Below are 4820 nucleotides of genomic sequence, written 5' to 3'. Positions count from 1 at the left end.
TTTGCAAGATCATCACCCTCTTGAAATTTCTCCCCAAGCCGCATGTCTCCTGATGAGGTGATGGCTAATCACAAGAAGGTAGTCCACTTATCACGCACAGATGCATGCCTTATGATGGGTCGATGAGCACAAGAAAGCAGCCATTATTTCATTACGACAGAAAATTCAACTCGCTGATTGACTATACTTGTTCAATACCATGAGCACCATTCATTAGAAAAGAACTAGAGGAGAATCTGGCATAGCTGCGAAATGGCGAAACGTCTCCTTCGAGCTCATTTTGGGAAAGATCACAAAGCTCATCTTAGTGTGATAATTTTGAAAGAAATCCCAAAGGAATAGGCAGATGTCCAGAGAGCTCATTGTGGGAAACATTGAGCTTCACCAGGTTGCGTATTTTACCGAGCTCTGCATGGATTTGGCCGGTGAGGTTGTTGTGGCCCAAGTTCAAGCCTTGCAACCTGCCCAATTCTCCCAAACAAGGAGGGATACTGCCAACCAAACCATTCTGCGAGAGGTCTAGAGTAGTAAGATTATGGAGGTGGATGTAAGCCATAATCATCTGACAGGAAAATCCCTTTTGAGTATGCGAGGATGGTGTCCATGGTGGGCTTCTACGTCAACAATAATAACCTAACAGGAGGCATATTCCAGCTTATTCATAGACAGCTTCTTATGGAATCAAGGACAATCTCTAGATTTCAGCAGCAACTATTTTGATGGTGTCATTCCCAAAAGTTTGGAAAACCTTTCCGACCTTTTCTACTTGGATTTGACAGCAATCAATTTCATGGCTAGATTCCAATGGAGTTGGTTGGTCTCTGTCAAGTGGCTTATCTAGATTTTTCTGACAACCACTTATCAAGTAGAATTCTGAAGAAAGCTCCCCCAAAATGCTGCCACTCAGCATGTTACCTTGAAGCAAAAGATAGACCAAAACAGAGCATTTGCTGATTTAAGAAGGTATGCTGCCATTTAGCTTGTTGTAAGAGTGATCCAATACTCCAAAGTGTTGGGTGAACATGGAGTCTGGCATGTTGAATTCTGTAGTAAAAGAGCTTATCTTGTCTGGAATTGTTCCATCGAGTTGATTATGCGATAGAACAAGGCAATCTAGCCCAGGTAGGTTCGGGTATTCGGCCACCTAGATTGTTATTGCCCAAATCAAGGGTAGCAAGCTGTGAACATCTCCCAAGCTCAGGAGGAATTGCTCCAGTAAAAATGTTGGAGCTAAGAGTGAGGGTGGTAAGATTCGCCAACATACCCAGCTCGGCCGGAAGGGGCCCTTTGAGAAGGTTGCTATCCAATCACAGTTCATGCAATATTTTGAGGTTCCCTACAAGGGGAGACAAGCTCCCAGTGAGGTAGTTGTCTCTCGTTGATATCTTCATAAGGGAATTGGATTGCCAAAGCTCATTTGGTAAGGGGAAATGCCACTAGCATTGCCATCCCTGCAAAGTATCCTGGAATGTTCCCTGTGAGCTGATTGCTAGTGAGTTTTATGTCTGACAAAGCAGTGCATTTCCAAAATGCCGTATCGATAGTGCCATTAAAAAAGTCCCTATTCAAGAATGGCTGTGAGAGGTGGGGTGCATTGCAAAGCTCACCAGGTATAGAGGCTGAGAGTTTATTATCATCTAAGCTTAAAGTGATGAGTGAAGAATAGTCACCCAACTCTTTTGGTATGCTCTCTAAGAACTTATTGGTTGCCAACAAGAGAGAAGTTACCCTTGTCTAGCTGCCCAGCCAAGATGGTAATGGCCCATTGAAATGGTTATTCTCCAAAGACAGGGAATTGACAAGCTGAAGGTTCGCAAGCTCATCCGAAAGCAAACCTCAAAGCTGATTTAAAGAGAGATCCACAAATTGCAGACTTTTGCAGTTCCTCATCGAAGCCGAAAGAGATTGCGAGTGAAATCCTTCTTTGTCAATGCCTGCAAACTGCCGATCTCTGTCGGTAAGGACCCCGAGAGTTGACATGAAGCCATGTAGAGGTTTGCAAATTGCTAAACTGCACAAGCTTCATATTTCTTTAGGGAATGCACCCCTAAACAAGTTTTTCCGGAGCTGCAAGTCCGTGGGAGCAGTTAGATTTCCCAACTATACTGGTAGGGGGGTTGTGAGAGCATTGCTATCAAGGTCCATATACACTAGGCTTGCAAGAGAGCCTAACTCTGGCAGCAACTGCCCCTAGAGCTTATTTCCAGAAAGGTCCATGGTTGCAAGGACCTTAAGGTTCCCCATTTCAGGAGGAATGCCACCTAAGAAGGCATTCTCATTCATGACAATGCGGCTCAAGTTAGAAGGTTTTCGAGTGACACCGGAACTGACAAACCCTGACAGTAGCTGATTATTGCCAAGGTCAAGCACCTGCAACTTTGACAAAGAGCCCAACTCAGAAGGCAGGATAACAACGAGGAGGTTTCCGCGCAGGATTAACTCTTCCAGCTCATGCACATCCCTATTTGCAGAGGCAGGCGACTAGAGATCGCATTGAAGCTGAAATCGAGATGCTTCAGGCTCTTTAATTCCCAAACACCCATAGATATGTTGCCCAAAGAGAGAGAAGGTGACTCGGCCATCTGGTGCACATGACACACCTATCCACAAACTTGGAGTAGCATGGTCGGAGGCCCAGTTCGTCAAGGACGTTGCATCCTCAAGCTCATTCTTGAAGTTCATGAGCATGCGCGCTTCAGAGTCTGCTGCATTTGATCCGATGAACAACGAGAAGAGGAAGAAGAAAATGAACAGTCCGCTTGGCACATGCATGATAGACACGGTGTGTGCCTATGTTACTGGGGAAACATGACAAAGAGTGTGTGCATGTAAATATCTGCAAGAGGTATGGCAAGTGTGTGTGTATATTGTGTGTCTGTGTGTTAGTGGTTATGTCTCTCTGTGTGTACCTCATGTACATCACTCTTTGGTTCCTTGCAACAATCACTTCTCCATGGCAATAGGCGGTTGTGTGAAACGAATGTGCGTTAGAGTTGAGTGTCATGTGTGTGTACATGTGTGCTGAGGTGTGCAGTAAAGAAACGGGGTACTTTGTTGTTGGTGTAGTAGCCAAGGAGTGAGAGAGAGTATGCCTCTGCCCACCCAAACCTGCATGTAAAAACCTGCAAAAATTGGCCTTGTTGGCTGACTGTACTAGGCACAAAAAAAAAACCCAGAATAAGCCCATTATGGGCGCTAGTGAACAGAGAAGGGAGGTTAGCAAATACCCATATCAAAAAGGGGCATGAGAGAGTATATCTTCGCCCACCCAAACCTCCTCTTAAATACCTATGATGAATCAACCTGGAATTTACTTAGTCAAGCCATTCTCAAACGGGAAGGAACTTGTATCAATCATACGCGAGCTCTTGTCGCCGAACTTGCTACTAGGAGCGCATTTTTTGTTAGATACAGCTTCCAATTCGTCAACTCTCTTTTCAAAATCTTGCGTAGGCAGATAGTTGATGTGCCTGCTAGTCACTTAGTATTGGACATCGCCTCCACCAGTGCCCGGTCGATGCCTTGAAACTGCAACACCAATTGCTCGTTGAATGTCTTTAACTTCATCAACTCCCCCCCCCCTCTGGAAGTTTTGATTGCAAAAGCGCGACTCTAGCTCGGCAACACTGCAAGGTTCGTTATCTGTATGCAACTCCCCATGACTATGCGTTTGTTTGGCGCAACACATAAACGCTACGGGGCAGGGCACGACTTCCGTTTCTTATAATTTTTGGAGAGACCACAGTGCCAAATCTCCACCATACTTTTGTATGGCACTTTTGCATGACGTGCACTATATACTTTACAATTTCGATCTGTGGCGTTTCATTGCATGACATAATGTTTAACTATTCACATTCCTTTCTTGTAGCTTGAATCAAATATCGGCTTGTGGATTGCACAATTGAGAAGCGCCAATACAACATTGCAGGTCAGTAAAGCACTTCATTTTTTGTTGCAGTTTATTGACACAACTCTTTGCATACGATTACTATCCAATACATGTGGTGTATTACAATACTAAATGCACCAGTAGTGAATGTATGTGATGTATTGTAGTTACTAGCCAATGCATGTGGTGTATTGCAATAGTGAATGCATAAGTAGTGAATGCATATTGATTTCTAAAATCAACCTCTATTATTTGATGCACATAACCTTGTATCCTTCCATTAACATAATAACAGTTTTATAATGTACCTGCTTCTCTTAAAAACTCAACTAACTCTCTAAAAAATGATCCCTATAATCTCTATTTACGGAAGCACTTAACTTTGTCTCCTCTTATAAATAAACATAATAGCATTTCTTAAATGTATATCCCTTTCAAGCAGTGTCGTCCTTGTCAAATTAGTCATGCTCTTGTTCCCTTCAATGCTAAATGCTAAATATCAATTTGCATATGTCCTGTTATATTCTATAGATGTTATATAGCAAGGCCCACCAAGCAAGACCAGTTACTTCGTTAGCGTACAAGCCAATTTCAAAAATCTGGCCTCTCCGTAAGCCACTTGGCAGAGCTTTTGAAATGGCAGGATTCATTTAATTGTTTAATATAGCTCACACCGTGTCACACGGTTTTCGTACTCAGAGCGTGCTAAACAATGCCTCTCTTAGTGGAAGCAATAATGATGCAGTACTAGAAACTGATGGGCAAGCAACTCCTCCTACATCCTCATGGGCCAAAAAGCTCTATTGTGTTTTCAGTTCTCTCACCAGATGCAATCACCTATGCATCCATCTTGAAGGTCTACACAACCGGATGCGAAGGCAAGTCTCCAGATGCATCTTGCACCTTGAAGGCCTATACCCTTCCACAA

General features: G+C 43.5%; 1 pseudogene; it reads right to left on the bottom strand.

Moving 5' to 3' along the window:
- Nucleotides 1–304: 304 nt before the first annotated feature.
- Nucleotides 305–2775, bottom strand: LOC147421823 (uncharacterized; annotated as a pseudogene).
- Nucleotides 2776–4820: the final 2045 nt, after the last annotated feature.

The sequence above is a fragment of the Adiantum capillus-veneris genome, chromosome 27 (genome assembly GCF_014529385.1).
Source record: "Adiantum capillus-veneris isolate H3 chromosome 27, ASM1452938v2, whole genome shotgun sequence".
NCBI lineage: Eukaryota > Viridiplantae > Streptophyta > Polypodiopsida > Polypodiales > Pteridaceae > Adiantum > Adiantum capillus-veneris.
Note: the sequence above shows the minus strand (reverse complement) of the source record. Positions and strands in the feature narration are given on the sequence as shown.